This window comes from Peromyscus maniculatus, chromosome 7 (assembly GCF_049852395.1).
Source record: "Peromyscus maniculatus bairdii isolate BWxNUB_F1_BW_parent chromosome 7, HU_Pman_BW_mat_3.1, whole genome shotgun sequence".
In the NCBI taxonomy this organism is placed as follows: domain Eukaryota; kingdom Metazoa; phylum Chordata; class Mammalia; order Rodentia; family Cricetidae; genus Peromyscus; species Peromyscus maniculatus.
In genome coordinates, this window is record NC_134858.1 from 79,163,154 (window position 1) to 79,188,646 (window position 25,493).

Consider the following 25,493-nt stretch of genomic DNA (forward strand, 5'->3'; position numbering starts at 1 on the left):
AAGAGCCATAAATTCAGCCAATGGGCTCTTTACAGCCTGAAATTCCGTTGCTTTCTTTATTATCTAAAGAATGATCTATTACAGTGATTGATTTATTATTATACCTTTACAAGAACAGGATAGAGAAAAATTTGCCTTCACAGTGCCTAATTATAATAATTCTCAGCCTGTTAAAAGGTATCAGTGGAGAGTTCTTCCACAAGAGATGTTTAACAGCCCCACCTTGTATCAATATTTTGTACAATAGCCATTTGAAAAAAATTAATAATTAGTTCACTCAGTCTATAATTTAGCATTATATGGATGGTATCTTACTTGCTGATTCAGACACAGGTACCTTAGAAAAAATGTTTGAAGAAGTAAAGAAAAATTTGCCTTTTTGGGGATCAAAAATTGTTCCTAAAAAAATACAAAGAGGAGATTCTATTAATTACCTAGAATATGAGATAGGTTTACAAAAAAAAATCAACCACAGAAAGTAAAAATCATGAGAGATCAATTACAAACTCTTAATGATTTCTAAAAATTCCTGGGAGATATTAACTGGCCCTCAATTGGATTAACAAATCAAGAACTAAGTAATTTATTTCCTTAAACCTTAAAAGTGATAAGGACTTAAATAGTCCAAAAAATTATAAGTTGAGGCTATGAGAGAATTGGCTTTGGCAGAAAATAAATTACAGGATGCACATGTGGATCATTTGGATCCAGAGCTTGACTGTATTCTGATTATTTCACTGTCTATGCATTGTCCCAACATAATTATTATGCAGTGAGAAGGTGATATCTTGGAATGGATATTTTTACCACACAAACAGAGTAAAAAATTAAATATCAGTGTAGAAAAGGATTTTGAATTAATTCAAAGGAAAATTGAGTCTTTGTCAATTAGCAGAATAGACCCAGCCAAAATTGTGGTACCCATTACTAATGCTGAAATTATCTCATTATGGACAGAAAATGAACATTGGCAAAGAGCCTGCAGTAATTTTTGGAGAGATTAGCAACAAATATCTCAAAAACAAGAGACTTCAATTTATTAATAGAACTAATTGGCTTGTTCCTCATATTATATGGAGAATACCAATTTCTGTAACCCATACATTCTATACTGATGCAAATAAATCAGGGAAGGCAGGTTATAAGTCAGGAAAAATAAGTAAAGTAGCTCAAATCCCTATGATTCAGTTCAAAAATCAGAATTATATACTATTATGGTATTATTAAATTTTTCAAAACCTCTTAATGTAGTTAATGGCTCTAAATATGCAGAAAAAGATTTTTTTACATAGTGAAACTGTTGAACTTATTCCAGATGATTCAAAGTTAACTTTGTTATTTATTCAAGAAATTACAAAAAATATTCAGGAATAAAAACCATCCCTTTTATATAAAGCACATGTCAGATCCCATTCATGCCTACCAGGCCTTCTAGCAAAAAGTAATGATGAAATGGATCAGCTATTAGTAGGAAATGTGCCAGAAGCCTTAGAATTTAATAAGAAATCCCATGTTAATAGAAAAGGTTTGAAGAAAGATTTTTCTAACACTTGGCAACAATCCAGGGAAATTATAAGGAAATGTCCTACTTGCTCAAACTCCACTACCTGCATGCAGGAAGTAACCCAAAGGGTACCTAAAGAAATAAAATTTGGCAAATGAATGTGTTTCATTTTGCTGATTTTGGAAAATTAAAGTATGTGCATCATACTACAGATACTTATTCAGAATTTCAATGGGCAACTGCTTTGAGTTCGGAAAAGGCTGATTTTGTAATTACACATCTATTAGAAGTTGTGGCCATCATGGGATACCTGTATAAATTAAGACTGATAATGCTCCAGCATATATCTCTAGTAAAATGAAACAATATTTTGCATATTACAATATAAAGTATGTTACAGATATACCACACCATCCCACAGGACAAGCAGTTATAGGAAGATCTAACTGCACTTTAAAAGGTATGCTTAATAAACAGAAAGAAGTAATAAAGACCCACAAAAATAGTTTTCCCAATGCTATATTAGCTTTAAAATTTTAAAATGCTAATGATAAAGGAACGACAACTGTGGAAAGACATTGGGCAATAGAAAAAAAAACCCACTGGATTAAATCATCCTATATACTTCAAACATGTATTGACCTCAGAATGGGAACCAGGATATGTGTTACATTCGGGAAGAGATTTTGCTTTTGTTTCTATAGGAGAAGAGATGCCGTGGATACCATCAAAATTGATAAAGATTACATTTGAACAAGAGAGACATCTTGATTAGGAGAGGCGATAGTTTGTCACACTGCTTGGTCATTCAATCCAAACTAACTTATAAGACTAACAAATGTCTTTCATTTGATCAGATATAACCTTCCAAAAAGGGAAGCTCCCCAAAGTTAGGGTTTGGGCAGGGTTTTGTTTTTGTCTTTCCAGGAGAATAAAAACATCCAACTTAAGAAATTGAAGACCATTGGACAAATAAGACATCTGAAGAAGAACGATGAATCATCTAGAGAAAATGTCCCAAGAAAAAGAGTAATTTAGCTTAATGGTATAGCATGTTCCCAATATGAAAAAATTTCATAAATCTTCCCAAATGTTTGTTTTTCCTGTCATATAAAGCAAATGGTCTTTTTGTAATCTCAACTCAATTAAAAACTAAAGTTGGCTTTGGAATTGTAGCACAGCTCTCTCCTTCTCTAAACCCAAGCTTGTTAAAGGAAAATCCAAAATCTATCTCTTGTCAGAAGAGGCACCTGGTATGGGACAGAAGAAAACCAAAATTAAGGGACTATTCTATTGTCACTAATTTTATCATCCTTTGGTTTTGTGTTGACTCTTTAAAACTTTCCTTAAGGTATAAATATTATCTCAAAATTTATAAGATATACATATATATATATATATACATATATATATAAACTTTATATTATGATATTTAATGATCCTACAGAGTACTAAGTCTAGAAATAGGCTTTATCTAGCTTCCTATTCGTGATTTTTGGTTTGAGTCTGAAGCAGGTAATTCGGAATTAAGCTTGTATACCCCAGATGTATTTAATAGATTACAGTCCTATAACCTCTCCAAGATCTTCTGCATGTGACATCTAAAATATTTACATATTCTGCAATGAATCATGATGATTTCTAACAGACAACTTTGAAGTCTCCAAAAAGGATGATGTGGCCTAACAATGATGAATTCACCTGGATTGTGGTAATGCCACTAAGCTGACAAACACCACCCAAAGATCAGTTTTTGAGTATAAACTCCTCAGGACATCTTCTAAGTGGTTAGCTAAGATGGCTCAACTGTGTAGACTACTCCAATCAGGACTTCAGATAAGCACTGCACTTTCCCATCATGCTGAGCCTGAACAAGAGCTAGCTCCCCCTTGACTTGTTCTTTATCTCATTTTTTTTTTCAGGATCCCCTAAAGATGCCATTGACTTCAGGCAGGACAAAGTAATTTTAAGAACATGACACCCATATTCCCAAGTGTTGGAGTGGGTAGTTTTTAGTTTTAAGTGAATATTTGTCATTGTTTAGGGGAGTTGGTTACAAGCTGTTATTAGTCATGGTCAGGGAAGAAACTAAGCAAAGGAAATTAGATTCAGGGATCTCATTCCGAAAAGAAAAAGGGGGGATATAGTAATGGTAGGCTAAAAGGGTGGATTATTGAATCTACTTTCAAACTAAGAAAGCAACTACTAGTCTCAAATATTTTATATTGGTATTTTTTATATTGATACAAATTTAAGGTTATTTCTGTTATACTGTATTATAGCTCTATTTCTTATTTAAGATATTATGCTTGTGTGGCTTATTTTAAAAATGTAAAGTTTTAGTCCTTAAAAACGACTTAGGATAATGAAGAAAGACAGGTTAGTAGTTAGTCATCTATAATAATCAAATGTATAGTCATGTTAAGTGTGTTTTCAAGGTCAGAGCTATATTTTAAATAGATACATGATTTGCAAACACTTCATAGACCTACAGAATATGGCATTTAAAATGTTTTAGTAACGTAAGGCTTTTCATGACAGTGAAACATGTCTACTCCTGGCAGCACAAATTTATTCCAAAAGAGGATGCTGGGCATGGAAGAACCCCCATAAGGAGTTTTCTGTCAATGTGGCTAAGCTAGCTGTCTGGGCAAGAAACTGCTCTTTCCTTGACTGCTGACAGCATGTTGTCCAAATTGGACAGGCAGGACACAAAAGAAAGCAACTACTGAACTTTGCCAAGACAGGGTAGGACAGTCCTTCAGAATTTATTGCTTCCCCCAAAATTCTGTTAGATATTCTAGGCCTATAGGTCAAAGATGGATACCACAGTGTTACAGAGGAACCTTGGGGTGACTGTCCAGACAGCCAACTGTCTCTGTTGTTTCTGTAGTTTCAAAGGTGTTTGCTTTGCACTTCCTGTTTACTCAGGGAGTAGTATATCCCTCTTGGGTCTCTGATGAGGTTGAAGGCTACATAGTTATTGTTACAGTTTTCCTTAGTTATGACAGAAAGTGAATTAGGTACAAAACTTTGCAGTCACCAAGAGAGGATAGATAGATAATGGTGTATTTTCTCAGAATTTGCCAAATAAAAATGGACTGGGCATTGTGAATACAATTATTACTTGATAATTGTTCTTATTATATATAGCTTCATTTTGTTAAGGTTAATACCTTTCCTTTTTATTTAGACAATACCTGATAATTTTTCTTATTGTATATAGTTTTACTATGTTAGAGGGCAAAACTTCTTTTACTGTGTTAGAAGGCTTAAAACCCTTCCTTTTTATTTAGTCAAAAGGGGGAAACGTTGCAAAAGATTTATTTGTGTGGCCACTCTGAGACTGCCAATAGAGTTGGACTTTGATTCTGAGGGCAGAGTCTACATTCAGCTGGCCAGAGTGAACCATAGAGTTTTCTGGCTGACTCAGAGGAAGATAGAGGGACACACAGGAAGAATAAGAAGGGGTGAAGGAGATACATGGGCCATTTCAATCGGAGAAAGTAGAGAAGAGGGCAGGTGATCATTTCTTCATCACTTTGTGGATCTCTCAGGTTTATGCCCTAATATTCAACTCCCAAGATTCATTTTTTTAATAAAACAATAAAAGAAGTTGCAATACACTGTATACTTCACATTTCAGCTTTATCATATACTAAATGCTCCAGTTTCCTTTCTTGTTGCTAAATAAGTAAATAAATAAATAAATAAATAAATAAATAAATAAATAAATAAGTAGCCAATGAAGGAAACTTTAAAGGAGAAGGGCCTTGTAAGCTCACAATTCTAGGCAATATTACACCATTTCAGGGAAGACAAGGCAGGAACTTGAAGCTGGTAATTGTATCCACAGTCACCAGTAGAGAGGGGAGCATGTGTACATATATGCGGAGCTCACTTTACCTCTTTTGATACAGTTCAGGACACAAAACCAGGGAATCATGCCACCGACTTTTAGGTTGAGTCTTTCCACAGCCATTAACATAATCAATAAAGTCCCTCCCATATGCTCACAGACTAACCTCATCTAGACAATTGCTCATTAGAATCTCTTGCCAGGTGACAGTAGGTTTTGTCATATTACCAACTAAAACTATCACACTGAACTTCAGTTCTCTAAATGCATCATCCCCACCCCATAATACTCACCTCCTTTTTGTTGCTCTAGGATACTTTCATTTTACTTTTCTGACCATTCTTACTGTAGCTTATACAACCCTTCCCATCAGAGGGCTTTGTGGTACTCTGAGTTAGATAAAAGTCTTCTGGATTCTCAAGACCCATTCTACTGATTCCATAGTGCTTTGCAGAATGTGTTAATTGAGGACTGGCTCTGATGTTGACTTTAATGTACCCCACTAGACTACAAACTCAGTGGAAGAAAGCATTAAAATTGTGTTTAGTACACAATACAATATCTGACATGTAACTAAACGCACTCTGGACCTAATATCCACAAAATACAGGAAATGACAGAATTCCTTTTTTATTAGAATGAAGAGTCTATATCTCTCTTAAAATACATAGTAATGCAAACTATAGATTAGCCTCCATATCTAAAAAAAGACCTACTAAGTTAAAGGTAAGTTTTGGCACATTCAGATAAGAGCTAGATGGTGAATTTTAATGTGTGGGCTATGGATATTTTATGGGATGGCTATACAATTCTGAATCATTTTCTGGACTATATGAGTACTTGTTTAGGTAATCAATGTATCTTCCATTTAATTCCATGAATTAAGCTGTATGGGAAAATATCTGGGAACATCTGTCTACACCAGAAGAGAGCCCCTCCATCAGATGGCCTGGAGTATAGGTGCTTCTACTGTGTGATGTGGCATGACATAGGCTTAGGTATCAGGAAGGGCTGGGCTTATGGCTAGACTGGTGCTAGAGTGACCTTGAGTGGTACCATCACTATTATCATCCTTTAGATTCATGATTTGTCACAGTTCTACCCTCTTATGCTGTTGTGGAGTGTCAACGAGATTATATATGTGCAAGCTAAGCATGGTGGCTGGCTTTGTAATGTAATCAGTGCTACAACACAACAGAGAATGTGGGAAAGGACAGAGTAAGAAGAGTAGCAGCTTACCCGCATGGATGTAAGAATATTGGAGATCTTCACATGAGGAATATCCCTGAGCAGAAACAGTGTGGGTGGGCCATGCTGTAGAATATATCTGTTCTTTCATCATGTTTATGTTCAGAGATGTATGTAGAACACAAGATTTTAAAAATAATAACTGCTTCTTGCTGCACTATTTATTGTGTCAGGCACTTTGGTATATAAAAATCTCTAGGTGTGGCCTTGTAGGAGGAGGTGAGTCACTAGGGGTAGGGTTTGAGATTTCAAAAGCCCAAGCCAGTCCCTGTGTCTATGGATCAGAGATCTCTTGGCTACTTCTCCAGCAGCATGTCTGCCTGCAGGCCACCATGCTCCCAGCAAAGATGGGAATGGACTAAACCTCTGAAACTGTAAGACAGCCTCAATTAAATGATTTCCTTTATAAGAGTTGCCATGCTCATGGTGTCTCTTCATAGCAATAGAACACTGACTTAGATAAGAGGATACAGCATTTTCATGTTTTCTCTGTTAACCATACCCAATTCTACCTGATTCTTTCCATTTAAAAAACAAAATAAAACAAACAAAAAAAAAACCCTAGAATTAGGTAAAAAAAGGGGGCTCCAGAATACACTTTGGGGAGACAGAGTGTGGAAATATTGCTGCCTACAGAATAGGGAGTGAAAAAGCATCAGAGATGATTATAGTTCTCACTGTGAGATCATGGGCACATGCAATCTCTGCTTTCGATGTTGAACCCTGTTCACCATAATTAGGGCTTAGAGAGAGGGAGGGAGTCAGACAAGAGATGGATTTTCTGTAGTCTACACAATCCTTAGGAACATTAGGTAATATTGCAGAAAATCAAGGAAAGTCTTCATGAAAGAGAAAGAGAGAGAAGAAGAAAGAAAGAGGGAGAGTGCAGGGAGGGAAATGGGGGAGGGAGGGAGAGAAAATATTTACACATGCTGAAACAATTCAAAACAATTGAATCCGGATGAGAAGAGACAGGCTATAAGTGAAATCAACTTGAAGTAGAATGTTGAGGACTTTGAGAATTTTAGAATTATAATTTTGAATCAATCATGGCATTTGTTAATATAGCTTGGCTCTTATTGACATATCAGAAAAGTATTTAATAATTATGGGCAAAACTAATGTGCTTTTGGTTCATTTTTAGCAAAAATTGATCTTTGAGACAGCAAAATAGTAACATTTAAATATGTTGAGATTATATTGTAAATACACAAAAGTAATTCATGTTCTTGATCATATTAATAAACTAAGTTCTTATGAAATGTCTTTTTTTCAGGAGAGTCAGATGGTGTCTATATATGTTTTAAAACATATTTATTTCATGTGCATGTGCTCCTGAGTGTATGAATGTAAATATACCATGTGCATCCAGGAGCCCGTGGAGGTCAGAGTAAGCAGAAGTGCCCTTGAAACTGGAGTTACAGAGGGCTGTGGGTCACCATGTGCACGCTGGGACTTGAACTTGGGTCCTTTATAAGAGCTCTTAACTCGGAAGCCATCTTTCCTGTCCTTTAATGTAGTATATTTTGAAGTAGATGAATTGTGTCATTGGTAATATCTGACCAGTTTTAGCAAAGCTCTCACACAGTCCTGTATTATGATAAAGAAAGTCAAAAAGAAAGATGTGGCTAAATTGGGAAACCCTGAACATCTTTCTTTTGCCATCATATAATCAGATGGGCGATGTATCCAGCCATCTGGGTGTTCTTAGTAACTGATCACAGTGGATTTTAAGTGAGGGAATTTTACTTTTGCCTGACGTGATAATTATACAAGATTTGTAAGCAGGTTTTCACATTTTGACTTCTGTAGCTCCTCTTTCCTGACTCCACCCTAGGTCTTTTCTGCTGCCCTCAGCATCCTTTGAGTGTAGCTTTCTAAATTATACTTGGGTGTGTATCTGCTGAGGAGAGGAAGCAACTACTTAGCTTTTCTCCCATCTCGACTTAGCCCTATAGTTACATCTTCGGTTATAATGATATATATATTTATGGAATGTTGTGATTTATATAGCATGTTCACATACATTTTAATTTAATTATTACAAAAACATATCAGGCAAGCAGAATACATAGTGTTCATCATCTTCACGGGTACTGAGAACCACCATTAGAGAGATCAAAGGGTTCATCCAAGTTCGTGGCTGAGATGTGACAGACTAGATCAAAACAATGTATACTTTTAAACACATTTTTAACAGAGCATAAAATTTATTTTCTCTGTTACAAAACAAAATTAGATTTATCATGAGCTTATATCAAAAAGAAAAGTAAATGAGGATATATTCCTGTCACCAATATCCAAAGATAAGCTTTACTCAGTATTTTGTTCATTTTTTTAAATACTAAATAGGGGAATTTTAAAACGAAAGCAATCAACTGCATTTATACCCACATCCTCTTTTTTTGGTGATCATTTAAGGTAAGTACCATAAATTATTTTATAATTTTTTTACTTTAACCATTAAACAATATTGAAGAACTTTCAGACTTTTAGAAGAGAAGCTACACAGAACCTACCAACCTTCCAGTATTCCTAGAGCCAGAGCCAGCCTGTTGGTACAGTCTGTCATCTTTATGTCTATGTGGTACTCATAGCATGTACACACACACATATGTGTGTGTATATATATGTATATATATATATATATGTATGTATGTGTGTATATGTATATAGGCTGTTTTGTGCTGATTGCCATAGGAAATATTAGCATTTGTGTATATGAAAACTGATAGATTAAAAAGGTAGAATAATAAGTAAAAATATGAAAAATGCTTCACTTGTGTAGGCCATTTACCTTGAATAGGACTTCTGTGACATGAAGTAGTCTGAAGGAGCCAGCACATGAGTGTCCAGAGAGTATGGAGACTGGGAACACTACTATCCACCACTGTTCACTTTATAAATCCTGAACAGTTGGGCCAAATTCATAAAAACATAGTTTTCAATAAATAACTTTCTGTAATGTTTTATTTTATAAGCTTAAGGTTTAAAAAAAAGCTCTTATAGTTATGTTTTAGCTTAAAGCACACAGTGTAAGGCCATTTAGAAATTATTTTGTCTTTATGGTCTTATTCTAAAAAAGGATTCTTTCTATTTTGAAATTTGCATTTGAAATTTTTAAAACTGGCATTAACCTTTAAAGTTTTGTTTGTTTTGTTTTTGTTTTACTGTGATTGTTAAAACCTAAGTCACAAATATGCATCAGCCCAGGCCTACACAGGTTCAAACCATTAATAGTAGCATTGTCTACCAGCTTTACATTGTTCCCTGAATGAGCATTCCAATGCTCTTTTTGCTGTGTGTGTGGGGGGTGTATGTAGGGGCGGGGGGTGGGTGATGGCCAAAGAAAACAATTTACAAAACCAAAAATGTTACACACACACACACACACACACACACACACACACACACACACACACACAAATCCTATCCTGTGTGATATGTATGTAAAGATCTCATTTATCCAGCCATGCACTGCAAAAGGAAATCTCATTAAGGAAGAATGACCTGTGTATATGACAGAGGTCTATGGGGTGCTTTGAAGGTTTCAGAGCTGTCTTATTTAGGGTTTCTATGCTCTGATAAAACACAGGAATCAAAAGTAAGTTGGGAAGGAAAGCATTTGTTTCCACTCACAAGTCGCAGATCACACTGTGTTACTGAAGGAAGTCAAAGCAGAAACCGGGAGGCAGAAACTGAAGCAAAGGCCATGGAGCAATGCTACACATTGGCTTGCTTCTCAGGGCTTTCTCAGTCTGCTTTCTAATACAACTCAGCACCCCTACCCAGGGGATAGCAGCACTGACAATGGTTTGTACCCTCCAAACACATCAATCATTAACCAGGAAAATGTCCTATAGTCTTCCATATAGGCAATCTGGAAGGAAGCATTTTCTCAATTGAGGTTTCTTTTCGTGGATAATTCTAGCTAGAATTGTGTTCACAACAAGAAAGAAAGAGAGAAAGGAAGGAAGAAAGAAAGAAAGGAAGGAAGGAAGGAAGGAAGGAAGGAAGGAAGGAAGTTAGAAAGAAAGAAAGAAAGAAAGAAAGAAAGAAAGAAAGAAAGAAAGAAAGAAAGAAAGAAAGAAAGAAAGAAAGAAAGAAAGAAAAGAAACAACAAGGACAAAACCTAACAGGGACAAAGAGCAATGACATGAATAGTCTGCATAGAATGGTTATCAGCTCTGATGACAGTACCTTCCATGGAACCCCTTTAGAAGGTCCTATCCCCTAGTCTGTCCTGAAGAGGCATAGTTCTCCAGAGCTGTGGTTGTGGGTATATTTGGGTGGCTGCTTTACTCATCACAGCTAGCTTTACAAGCAGGTGAGATCCCAGGAACTCTGCTCTCTTCAATGACAGCGTTTCAGTGGGGAAGTCCGTGCTTGTGTACTGCACAGAGTTCTGTGAGGTCTACAAAAACTTCTGCTGAAGCCTTCACCAGGAATTTTCTTGAAAATGCCATCGTTCCCCCAGTGATTCTTCTTCTCTTTCATCTTCTTTGGACATGCTCATATTGTCCAATGGGAACTATGGATCACTATCCTAACCCCATAGGCCTCCATCTTATATATAACTCATCTGTCTTTGATGAGAATTCCTTATGCAGTGCATGACTGGATAGATGAGATCTTCATATATTATCACATAGGATGGGGTTTCTCTTTCACTTATTATTTTCTTTTTTGGTAAATTGGTTTTTATCTGGCCACGTCCCCTCCCCCCACAGCACATGTCAAAGAGAGCAACAGAAGGTTAATGATGATGCCAACTTCTAATAAAGACATAAGGATTATAGAACATAGGATTGAAAAATCAAGCATAATATTTTCAACACATCAAACAAGTTCTAAAGCCTTAATCATGTTTATATGAGGATAATGCTGTAGTGGGTAGCCATTCCAGCTTGGATCTGGAAGTTCCAACCCCCATTGAGACTCTAGCAACTGTCACACCTATGAGGCGGGGCCAGGGGAGATGCCTAGAGACCGGAGATCTGGATGGGCCAGCGCTCTCTCGGTTCTGGGTCCATGAACGGTGGAGATGGACCTAGCAGAGCTCCAGAGAACACTGATGGACTGTGATACACCTTCCCCAGACCCCGTGACCTACCTATCCCTTAATTTGTGAGTTACGCCATCAAATAAATATCCTTTTAACTACGTGGAGTGGCCTTAATAATTTCATCATTAAAATGCATTACTGGAAAACAATATATGTCAGAGAAGAATGGGATTCAAATTTTCATGAAGTGTTACTGCTTATGTAAAAATTCATATTAGTAAATTAGGAAAGAAATAAACTAAACTATTAATGGCAGTTTCCTTCAAGACGCACTTGAAATGTATTATTTATTTTTATCTTAAATAAATAAAATGACTAACAATGAGGATTAAACAAATTTTAAGCTAGACATGGGTTTTCCTTTTTAACTCTTAATCTTTTTTTCAGCTGTTCTACACATGAAGGCTGTTTTTATGTCAAAGATTCTCTCTTGTTTATGGTAATAATTTCAATGAGAATCAACACATGCTTTCTCATAGAAGATCCCTATTTAGTAAAATGCTTACCTATTGATAAAGAAGCCTCTGCTTTAGAAGACTGGCCATCTATTTCTTCTTTGGATTAAATGGACTTTACCAGAATAAAAGAGACATAGCTTACTTTGTATTGAGGAGCAATGCCATTGTTTACTACAGAAAAGTGGACATCCTGATAACACTTAGAGTTCTTGAGTGGTTTATTTAGGAAATCAAGACATGACAATTGGGCACTCAGATAAAAAGTACTTCTGAAAAACCACTGGGGAAAAAAATCCTTAAAATTGTTGTGATTGTCAGTAAATATGAAAACACTTCAGGAAGGCTTTTAGTTCCTCAGTAAATGTGAAGCAATACAAAGAATCCTCCCCTCAAACTAAACAAAGCAAGCTCTAAGCACTACAAAGTGGATTTTTGCTCCTGTTTATTTAATTTCTCTGTCGTTACACTATGTGTAGTCTACTGAAAACATTTTATTACTTCTTTTTGGTATGATGTGAATCCTTGTGTCAAATTGTTACCAAGGCAACCAAACCTTTGCTTAATGTCCTGTACTTTAGTTAAAATAAATGCATGTTGTTTTAAATATGGAATTTTTATAGTAGAGATCTTACTTTAAATGGTTTCAGATCTTACTTTAAATGAAAATGCCACTTTTCATAAATCTGTTTCCACAAAATACACTTAAGCATTTCAAGTGAACTTTCTTGGAAATATGATTGCTTCACTCTTTCTTGCTGCTTCTAATATTGACACATCAGTAGTTGTCTCTCCTCTTTCTAATATAGCAGTAGTTCTCAACCTGTGGATCATGAGCCCTCTGGGGGTTGAATGACCTCTTCAGAGAGGTCACCTAAGACCATCTGAAAACACAGATGTTTACATTATGATTCATAACAGTAGCAAAATTATAGTCATGAAATAGGAATGAAAGCAATTTTATGATTGGGGGTCACCACAACATGAGGAACTGTGTTAAAGGGTCAAAGCATTAGGAAGGTTGAGAACTACTGACACACTGATTATTGAAATTTTCACTGATGCTTTCTCAACTGCAGGTGAAGACTACATCAGGTATACACATACTACCAACACCTATCCTTTGAGGTTTCCATGCTTGCCTTCGTGTTGGCAGAATATTTTTACCTGTTAGGAGAAATTATTGCCTCCATTTATAGATAGAGAATGTGATAGAAACTCTTCTGACCTGTGTCAAAGCTTTCAGAGTCAGTCTACTTCTACCTTAGGTAGGATAGATTTGGTGTTTTATACAACTAGCAGTAGAGTTTGCTCATCCGTTAAAATACATTCCTGTCTCAGAAAGTGAGGAGGAAATGTATTCAAATGGAATTTTGATCAAATCCCTCTGAGGATTCGAAGCACAGGAACAAATGCACATCCCTTGTTAACGCCTCAAAACAGAACCAACTTCTAAATCCCATGGATCAAGACAATGGGAACTTTGTAGGAGTCCTAAACTTGCTCTTTTGTTGCACATTGTTCCTCCTAAGCTGAGCTGTGAATAGCAGTTGAGAGACTTGGGATCTGTGAGTTAGTAGTATCCTTTAGATACTATCCTTAGACTATTTAAGGGTTACTGGGGGAAGGAATGGAATGGAGAGAAGTCCCATTCAACTCTTCAGTAATTCATGGCATACAGAGACCGATTTCAAGGAGAAGTCTGTACCATGAAAGAAAGGATAAATGCTGAGAACCAACAAGAACTGAGGGAGGCCAGTATCATGGAAGGGTTCCTCTCATGAAATGGGCCTTAAATCCAATAAATATTGGTTGGTTATTCCAATTACATTTATGTTTCTGCTGCACTGGTGTATTTTGCAGGTATGTCTCTGCTGTAGGACACAGAGTAAAAATGATAGTTACTTTTATTCTCTGATAGAGTGCAAAGTATTTTCCAGCATCATTAACACTGGTCAATAGAGATGAAGCTTCTAGTTGGGGACTAGCTCTATTTTTCTATGTTCAATGACATAAGTAAGTTGTATCTTCAGCAATAGGGCCTTGCTATCAGGTTATGGAAAGTAACCAATAGCCTTGACAATAGTCTGTGATGTTTGGGGGATCTATGGGACCTCTTTGGCCAATGATTTAAAAACATTTTACCCATTCCTGGCACAGGAGGTTTTAGTTAGAGGCATAAGATGTCTAGCTGGGGCCCTGTATCCCTAATTTATGCTCAACCCATTTAACTTCCTTTCATATATGGGTATATTTTTCAATAGTAGGTTTCTATATGGCTTTTAGTGTTAGCCGTCCTTCCCCATAGTCCTGCTTTCACCTGCCCTCACACTCCACTGTATGATCCAACTGTTCTAGTCTCCTCTATTTCTCTTTGTAACACTATGCTTTTATAACCTCATTCTTGGAAGATCCCTTTCTCCCCTGTCCACTTACTAGCTCCCTAATCTCTATAGTTATTGTCATCAAAGTTTCTAAATCTTAAAAGCTAATGTTTATATATAAGAGAAAACATGAAGTATTTGTCCTTTTGGGGTCTGGGCTACCTCACTAATTATGACTATTTCTAGCTCTATCCATTTACCTGAAAATTTAATTTTTCTCCTATTTAAAAAAATGATTTATTGTATTATTTTTTTCATATGATACATCCCAACCACAGCCTCCCCTCCCTTCCCTCTTTATAGTCCTCCCCCCTTCCCTCCAGATCCATTGTTTTTCTGCTTCCCTTCAGACAACAGCAGGCCTCCTAATGATATCAGCTGAACTAGGCATAAAAATATGCAATGAGACTAAGCATGTACTCTCATATCAAGGCTGCATGAGGCAACCGAGTAGGAGGAAATAGGGCCCATGAGCAGACAAGAGAGTTAGAGACATCCTTACTCTCATTGTTAGGAGTCCAACAAAAACCCCTAGCTAAAGAATCACAGCATGTATGCAGAGGGCCTAATGCAGACCCATGCAGGATCCATAATTGCCACTTTGTTCTACACAAGCTCCTATGGACTCTGCCTAGTTGATTCTGTGGCCCTTGTTTTCCTGGTGTCCTTGACCCCTCTCACTCCTACAATCCTTCTTTCCCCTCTTCTGTGGAGTTATTTGAGCTTCACCTAAGGTTGGCTGTGGGTCATTGTATCTGTTCCCATCAGCTGCTAGAAGAAGCCTCTCTGATGATGATTTGGTTAGCCACCAATCCTATGAGCGGGAAAATATCATTAGGAATCATTTCATTGACTTTTATTTGCCAGTCATGCTTGGTTCTGCTTCCAGATCCTGGCCATCCAGGCACTGACAGGCATGGGCTTCCTCTCATGGTGTGGGCCTCAGGTTAGACCAGTCTTTGGTCGGCCACTCACATAGGCTCTGAGCCACACCTTTGTCCAAGAGCATCTTAGAGGCAGAGCAGGTTGTAGGTCATAGATTTTGTGACTGGGTTGGGGTCACAATCCAACCACTGGGAATCTAGCCTGGCTACCCAAGATGGTTCAGGCTCCATCCACATCCTCCATTACTAGGAGTCAATCTCATAAGTTACAGGAAGTTTCCACTGCAGTAGGTTTCCATATTGTCCCCTAAATGCCCACCTTTCTTAGTTGTATCTCTCCCTCTGTCTTTCCCCCTCCTACTGGATCCCTCTGTATGACAAAATTTCAAGTATTTGAAGAAAGAAATTCAAGAAAATATCCAAAGATAGAAAGATCTCTCATGCTCATGGATTGGTAGAATTAACATAGCTTTAAAAATGACCATCCTACCTAAAGCAATCTACAGACTCAATGCAATCCCCATCAAAATTCTAACACAATTCTTTGCAGACCTTGAAAGGACAATACTCAGTTTCATACAAAAAAAAAAGCAAAAAAAAAACAAACAAACAAACAAAAAACAAACAACAACAACAAAAAAAAAACACAGTATAACTAAAACAATCATACAATCAATCCTACAATAAAAGAATGTCTGGAAGATTCACTAACCCAGATTTCAAGCTGCATGACAGCTTAAATAAAATAGTAATAAAAACTACATGACATTGGCATAAAAACAAGTACATTGATCAATGGAATTGAATTAAAGCCCGAGACATAAGCCCACACACCTATGGATACCTGATTTTTGATAAAGAAGTCATAAATACACAATGGAAAAAGAAAGTATTTTCCACAAATGGTACTGGTCTAACTGGATGTCTGCATGTAGAAGAATGCAAATAGGTCAGTATTTATCACCCTGCACAAAACTCAAGTCCATGTGGATCAAAAATCTCAAAATAAAACAAGACACACTAAACCTGTTAAAAGACAAAGTAGGGAATAGCCTTGAACACACCAGCAAGCACTAAAGACACTTTCCTAAGCAGAACACAAATGTTACCTCATGAAACTGAAAAGCTTCTGGAAGGCAAAGGATACCATCAATAGGACAAAATGGCAGTCTACAGAATTGGAAAATATATTCATCTACTCCATATCTGAGAGATGGCTAATATACAAAATATATAAAGAACTTAAGAAACAATGTACCAACAAACCAAACAATCCAATTAAAAAGTGAGGTACAGACTTAAACAGAGAATTCTCATTAGAGAAATCTAAAATAGCTGAAAAACACTTTAAAAAATGTTGAATAGCCTTACCCATCAGGGAAATGTAAATTAAAACTACTTTGAGATTCCATCTTACACCTGCCAGAATAACTAAGATCAACAACACAAATGACAGCTCATGCAGGTGAAGATGTAGAGCAAGAGGAACACTCCTCCAGTACTGGTGGAAGTGCAAACTTGCATAGCCATTGAAGGAAATCAATATAACAGTTCCTCAGAAAATTGGTAATTGATCCACCTCAAGGTCCAGTTGTATCCCTCTTTGGCATATACCCAAAGGATGCTCAATCATACCACGAGGACATTTGCTCAGCTATGTTCATAGTAGCTTTATTCATAATAGCCAGAAACTGGAAACATCCTAGATGTCCCTCAACTGAAGAATGGATAAAGAAAATGTGGTACATTTACACAGTGGAGTATTACTCAGCTCTTAGAAAAAAATGACATCATGAAATTTGCAAGCAAATGAATGGAACTAGAAAAAAAATCATCCTGAGCAAGGCAACCCAGACCCAGAAAGACAAACATGATATATACTCACTTATGAGTGGATATTAGCTGTTAAGTAAAGAACAATCAATCACACTACAATCCACATAATTAGAGGAGTTAGATAAAGAGGAGAGGTCTAGGGACTCCATGTATTCCATTTTTCTCAGCAGATGAATAATGATTATAGTTACATTATCTACTTATCAGGTGATGGGCAACTGGGCTGTTTCCAATTTCTGGCTCTTAAGAACAGAGCATCAATGAGCATAGATGAACAAGTATGTCTGTAGTAGAATATAGAATATTTTGAGTATATGATAAAGAGTGATATACCTGGATCTTGTGGTAGATTCATTTTCAGTTTTTTGAATAACCTTCACACTGATTTCTGTAGGGAAGACTGCAGTTTGCACTCTTAGTAGCAATGAATAAGTGTTTCCCTTTTCCCGAGTCCTTGCCGGTAAGTGTAATTGTTTATTTTATTGACCTTGATCATTCTGACTAGAGTAAGAAGAAACCTCACAGTACTTTTCATTTGCATTTCCATGGTGACTATAATAGTGAAAAAATTTAAATTGTTTCTCTGCCATTTGTGTTTCATCTTTTGAGAACTAGCTGTTTAGATCTATATCCAATTTTTAACTGTTGTTTTCTCTTGATGTTTTGTTGTTGTTGTTCTTGGTGTGTTCTAGATTCTAACCCCCTATTAGATGTATAATTGGTAGTTTTTTCTCCTTTTGTATAGGCTGCCACTTTTCATGAACGGTAGTATCCTTATTAGCTTCCTAAGGTCCCATTGATTAGCTATTGGTCTTAATGCCTGTGCTATTGGGTCCTGTTCAGAAAGTCCTTTACTGTGCCAATGGGTTCAAGCCTATTCTCTACTTTCTCTTCTATCAGATTCAGGGTATCTGTTCTTACATGTTCTTAATCTATTTGGAGTTCAATTTTGTGTAGGGTGGTAGATATGGACCCATTTTCATTCTACTGCATGCACCTATCCATTTTGATGAGCACTAGTTGTTGAAGATGCTGTTTTCTCCAGTGTGTATTTTTTGCTTCTTTGTTAAAAATCAGGTGTCCATAGGTATGATGGAATTATGTATGGTTCTTCCATTTTATTTTATTGATCAACATGTGTGTTTTAATGCCAATATAATTCTGTTTTTATTGCAATAACTCTGTAATATAACTTGAAATCTGGTATGGTGATACTTCCAGCAGTTCTTTTGTTATTCAAGATTGTTTTAGCTATAGTGTGTGTGTGTGTTTCTATATGAAAATGAGGATTTATTTTTCACTTTCTGTGAACAATTTTGTGGGAAGAATTTTGATGGGGATTGCACTGAATCTGTAGATTGCTTTCAGTAGGGTGGTCATTTTCCATTTTTCACAACATTAATGCTACTGATTCATGAGCATGGAAGATCTTTCCATCTTCTGGTGTCTTCAACTTTTTCTTCAATGTCTCAAAGTTTTTATTATACAAGTCTTTAATTTGCTTGGCTATAGTTATCCCAGGATATTTTCAAGACATTTCCTGAGTCTTTAGTGTTCTTTATGAAAAGAATCATATAATCTGCAGTAAGGATACTTTGACTTTGTCCTTTCCTATTTAAATCTTCTTGATCTCAGTTGTCCTATTGCTCTAGCTAAGACTTTAAGCACTATGCTGAATTGGTATGGAGGTCATAGACACCCTTGTCTTGCTTCTAATTTTAGTGGAAATTATTTGAGTTTCTCTCCTTTTAGGATGATTTTAGCTGTGGGCTTTCTATAATTATGTTGAGGTATATTCTTTGTATCCCTAGTCGTCTCGACAAGAACTTACATCTCTGTCTCTGTCTCTCTCTCTCTTCTCTTTCTCTCTGTCTCTCTCTACACACACACACACACACACACACACACACACACACACACACACTGAAGCCAACTTGATCATGCTAGGTAATTTTGTGAATTGTTCTTGAATTTGATTTGAAAGTATTTTATTGAGACTCTTTGCATCTATGTTCATAAGATATAGTGGCCTGTGATTTCCTTTTTTTTGTTGGGTCTTTGTCTGATTTTGGTATCAGGGCTATAGTGGCATCATAAAACGAGTTAGGAAATGTTTGTTCCTTCAATTTGGTAGAATAATTTTAGGAATATTGGCATTAGTTCTTCTTTGAAGGCTTGGTAGAGTTCTGCACTGAATGCATCTGGTTCTGGGTTTATTTTGGTAAGGAGATTTTAATTACTGCTTCTATTTCACCGAGGGTTATAGATCTGTTTAAATTGTTTATTACATCTTGACTTAACTTTTGTAGGTCATTATATATTAAGAAATTAATCCATTTCTTTCAGGTTTTCCAATGTGGTGGAATAAAGATTATTAAAGTATGTTTTTATGAGTCTCTGAGCTTCCTGAATGTCTGTATTGATCTCTTTCCATTTTCATGTTTAATTTTATTAACTTTGAATTGCTCTCTTATTTCTGTGGTTATTTTGGTGGAAGGTTGATCAATTTTGTTGATCTTCTCAAAGAACAAACCGTCATTTTGGTGATTATTTGTATTTTTTTTCCTATTTCATTGGTTTCAACCCTGCAGTTGATTACTTCTTCCCATATACTCCTTTTGTATATCATTATTTCTGTTTTTCTAGAGATTCCAGGTGTATTGTTAAGTTGTTAGTATGGGATTCTCTGGGTTCTTAATGTAGGTATTTTCTGCCGTGAACTTGCCTCTTAAAACTGCTTTCAATTTATCCTAAAAGTTTCAATATGCTGTGTTTTCATATTCATTTGATTCTAAGAAGTTTTTAATTTCTTTCTTGATTCCTGTGTTGATACTATTTTCATTCAGTGGTGAATTGATTAGTTTCTGTGAGGTTATATACTTTTTGCCATTTCGATATTTGATATACAACTTTAATCTGTGTTTGTCAGATGGGATGAATGGTGTTATTTCAATTTTATTATCTCTTGAGAATTGCTTTATGCCCTAATATGTGATCAATTTTGAAGAAAGTTCCATGGGCTGCAGAGAAAAAAAAATATTCTTTAGTGTTTGGGTACAAAGTTCTGTAGAAGTCTGTTAAGTCCATCTGATTGATGACATTTTTAACTCCAGATCTTCTCTGTTTTGTTTTCTCTGGATGACCAATCTATTGATGAGAATTTGGGATTGACCTCACCCACTATTACTGTGTTAGGATGAATATGTAATTTTAGCTATTTTACTAAATTTTATGAATTTGAGTTTCTTACATTAATGTTCAGAATTATAATATCCTCTTAGTGGATTTTTCCTTAAATATTATGACATGTCCTTCCCTGACTTTTTTGGTTAATTTTGTTCTGGAGTTTGTTTTGTCAGATTTTAAGATACCTGCTTTCTATTTGGTTCCATTTGCTTGAAATAACCTTTTCCATCATTTTACTCTAAGATGATATCTGTCCTCGATAGTCAAGTGTGTTTATTGGATGCATTAGAAAGATGGATCCTGTTTTCTAATTTTCAATCTGTTAATCTTGTGACAATTAATATTGAAATTTATTAATGAGCAGTGTTTATTAATTCCCATTATTTTGTTGTGGTGGTATGGGTATTTCTTCCTCTTTTGCCTAATAGTTCTGGGATTACTTATTCCTTGTGTCCTTTTGGGTGAAGTTAATCTTGTCTTCATACTGAAGTCTCATTCTAGTCCTTTTGTAGATCTGGATTAGTAGTCAGAGATTACTTAAATTTATTTTTCTCATGTAATGTTTTTCTTCTACTGTTTGTGATTGATAGTTTTGCTGGGTATATGAGTTTGTGCTGGTATCTGTGGTATCTTAGAGCTTATAGAACATCCTCTATATCCTTTCCCACTTAGGGAGTCTCCACTGTAAAGTCAAGGTGTTATTCTAATTGGCCTGCTTTTGTATATAACTTGGTATTTTTTCCTTGCATCTTTCAATACCTTTTCTTTGTTCTATACATTTGGTGTCATAAATATTAGGTGTAATGGGGACTTTCTTTTCTGGTCTAGTCTATTTGGTGTTCTGTATTTTTAAATTTTTTTATATTAATTTTCTTATTTATGTTCTTTGGTTGGAGAACAACAACAGCTAAAACTTATACAGCATTTACTACATGTTAGATCATTATACAGCTCTATTGTAAACTGATTAATGCCATTTGAAGAAATGAAAAACAAAACTCAGAGATGAATTGGCATGATTGGGTAGTCTAGGAGTCTGACTTTGGATACTGTCATGCTCTCCTGAGAACCACTTCAAATCCCTCACTAGGCCTATAGTTACCCTAACTGAAGAAAAGAAAAGGGAGCATTTGTACTTTCACATCACGGGTAAGTGGCTACCACATCTTCTGAGACTGAAACGCTTCAAGCTCAGCAACAGAACATGTTCTTCCTATTCATGGGAAGCATGAAAAATAATTGTGAAGTGGGAGGACAACTTGAGACACAAGAAACGTGCCTCGTATCCTGCTGCCCTACTAGTTACTCTTGCACAAGAATGCTCTTTTGTCTCTGCTAGAAATTCCCACAGAGAAACTTTGTTGCTTTGCACAACTGAGTAACAAGAGTAGTTACAACAGTAACAACATTGTATTTAAAATCTTTTGAGCCATAGTATGCTGTCCAGTTAAAGAATTTATGGCTGGAGAAGGCTTGGGACTATAATATGGGTAAACAGATTATCAATTTGGACTATTTTTGAAATTTTGGTTCCCTTTCCAAATATATTTAAAATGTTCTGAGAACAAAGAAGTCATGCTAAAAAGACCATGGGTATAGGGACAGAAAGGTTTTATATTCAGTACCGGCTGCCCTATGAATCAGCTGCACGGATTTAGTGAAGTTATATCTCTTCACTGAGCATTAGTTAGTTAGTTAACCATACAAGTTACTATGAAGAATTCCAATTATCAATATAGACAATTAGAATTATTAAACTGCCTCACATTGAGCTCTGCTTGCTGTACCAGTGTGGCTGCTCATGGCTTCTATATGTACTAGAAAAAAAATGCACAATTATTTATTTCCCTTCTGGCTTTACAAACTGAGAATAAACTTCCCCTAAGGTTCTTAGAAAGTACAAATGACAATAGTTCCTTTTATTGGACACAAAAACACAGCATAATAGCTTCAGGTGTTCCAAGAAGTTCATGCATATGCTTTACTGTGAATCACAATTTTACACACAATAGAAGATAAAATATGATTGTATTGCATTAATGGCTTAATATGAAGTTGTTGAGTTCTAATTAAGTTTAAAACTTACATTATAAAACTAGTGAAGGTACAGCAGTCCAAAGCAACTGTGACCTTTTTGAGTTTCAGATTTTTTTAATTTATAGAAAAGTAAGTAATCGTAGCTGTCTAATATTGTCTGTAAGCAACCATATTTGATAATACAACTTGTGTTCCCCAGCATTGATGTTGGCCTGATCATTCATCCTATTTTCCTGGGATATAGGACATTCAGTACTAAACACAGGAAACAGAGACAAATTGTTCTCTACACATTCACAAACTAACTGTTGATAGCTAAATCATTACATTTTTAAATTACCAAGTTTACATAGTTGCTTCTAATAAAAAGAAAAAATATACTTCATTTAAAAATTAAATCTATGTTTTATTTCCTTTCAAAATTTACAGTGGAGTAATGTACAACAGTGTCAGAAAGAGACTGATTTCTATGGAAAGTAAAATTAACTTCAGAAAAGGGAGAATTATGGGTGTAAGTGGCTGAAATTTTGGCTACAGATGAATTTCAGGCTTTATAGTTATATTCCTTTTCAAATCTTCCTGCATCTTGCAAATGGGCAGCTTAATGTGATAGTCCAAATATTATATCAATGTGTCATGAGGGAGTAGAGTCCATGTTGTGGAAGATATACAGCCATATCTAAATTCTAGAGTAGTATTAAGACATTTGTTTTTAAAGAGGAGATATTCTCTCTAAAACTTATATCCAATATCAAAATTTTTTAAATTAAGGAAAATAAATGCAGAGAAACAGAAAAATAATTACACATTTCCAGGATAATGGGACACCACAATTTTCACTTTCTAACACAAATACATGAAAAGCTCAAGTATTAAGATATGATGAAATACTTGTCTACTTATCTATTTATTTATGCCTGTCTGTGGCACCTGTGAAAAATCAAAGGACAAGTTGTAAGGGTTAGGCCCATCATTCCACCATGTGGTTTCTCAGCCTTGAACTTAGTTCTTCTTGCTTGGTACCCAGCACCCTTACCTACTGAGCCATCTCACTGGCCTGTCTGCTGTTTTGCTGTGAGTATTGAAGTTCTGATGTGTCCCTCCACTTTCTACCAGCTCAGTTCCACCTGCTTCTAAACATAGTCGTTGTCCCATTAACAGGGTGGAAGGGGTTGCCACAGCTAAGTGAAATTAGAAAACCCAGAACAACAATATCACATCTTTTCTTTCAAGTGCAGAACACACATGGCTACAGACATACATACATACACGACATAAAAGTGGAGAGAAATCCTGGAGAAATGGAAGAGGACTAGGGAGAGGGAAAATAGTATAACAAGGGTGAATGTGATCAAAGTATGCTACACACACATACGGAAGTGCCCTAATGAAGCCCACTATTTAGTAGAATTACACACACAAGCAAATGCTGGAAAAATGTTATATTCAGGAAATGACTGCCCCACAGGCTCTGTGCTTATCGTGGGCACACTAATAAATATTTTGCTACAATAATCATTATAATTCCCTGTGAGCTTTCAAGGGGTTGACATTATGGTCCTAGGAACCAGAGAAAAAAGAAGGAATTCCAAAAGAGCAAGTGGGAATAGGAGAACGGCATTGTACAAAATGATGTCAGTTAAAAGAAGCTGCAAAGACTTAAGTAAGCCCCTAGAATCAGAGCCAAGTGCATTGACAGAACAGTGACAAAGGGCTTGTAGTGTGTCTCGGTGACTCAGAAAGAGTCCTCCATTTTTCACTATGTGAGAAAGCATTGACATATTCTTCCAAGAAAAAGTTATATTTCTAAGGAAGCATGTGGAATTCTCTCCACTGTTCTAAAATAGACCTCTACTGAAGAAGAGCATGACAACAATACTGGTTTGTAAGTTTAAGGGAAAAAAACCTTTTCAGTTTTCCCTGTTTCTCCCAGTCTTAACATGAATTCCTTAGAAAGGCCCATAGCACTTTTGAGACAGGGCCTTCTTAGATAGTCTGGGTTGATGTTAAAGTTGAGAATCTCCTGCCTTGGTCTCCAGTGTGCTGGAGGTTTATAGGTGTGTGTTCCCTCTTGGTCTAAGAAAAATTCTTCTAGGCTTTTAGCCTTCTGGCGGTAAATGAAGAGCAGCTTAATCTCTTGGGAACAAAAAGATGATATAATGATGTAGCCATGAGCACTGGGACCAACTTTCCCCTTCAGCATGCTTACTAATTAAATAGATAAATTTTTATAAAGCTTCAGATGAAAGGAAGTATGACAGTTATAGATGGATAAATTGTTCACAGAATTTCTTGAAATCTTTATTAACTAAGACTAAAAATTAAACCTGGAGTAACCTTATGTGTACATTCTCAGTGAGAGAAGTCAAACAGGAAAAGTCTTGAAGGCTCTCTAATCTTAACCACAGTAGCAGTCTTGAAAAAGCAATACCATTAAACCAGCAATAAAAGATGATGAACAGGGTGGATTCCCATGCTATGGAGGCCTCTAGGGAAGTAAAACAATTCAAAATGACACACAATGGTGGAGTCAAGCCGTTGTACACTTATCACATCCTGTAGAATAAGGACAACATGGCAGCATTGGTATGGGTCTGTTTATTGGTGACAGGGAGGGTGTCTAGGCCTGGAGTTATGGACTACACAGAGGCCCGAGAGCAAGACTGGAACATGGGAAGCAGAGATGAGGCGGCTGGGAGTCAGGCTGTGCCAGCAGCCACTGAAGGAAGAGAAGCCAGGCACCATTTCAAAATGACTGATGCAGTTAAGATTCATTTTAATTGCACCCCACAGCAAGGCAGGGCAAGTGACACCAAGAAGCAAATATCTTCTACCCAAAGCAGAGTCTAGCACATTGACAAGACCCAAGAATTCCTTCCTTTGATCCTCATCAGGCTCACAAGCCAGGATCACAGTGTCTTCTCTTGCACCTAACACTGAAACTTAAGACTCTCTATTACTGTTGTCACCACCCTGAAATTGACTATCCCCCTGGACCTACAAGGGGGACTATAAGACAGAACAAACAAGTCAAA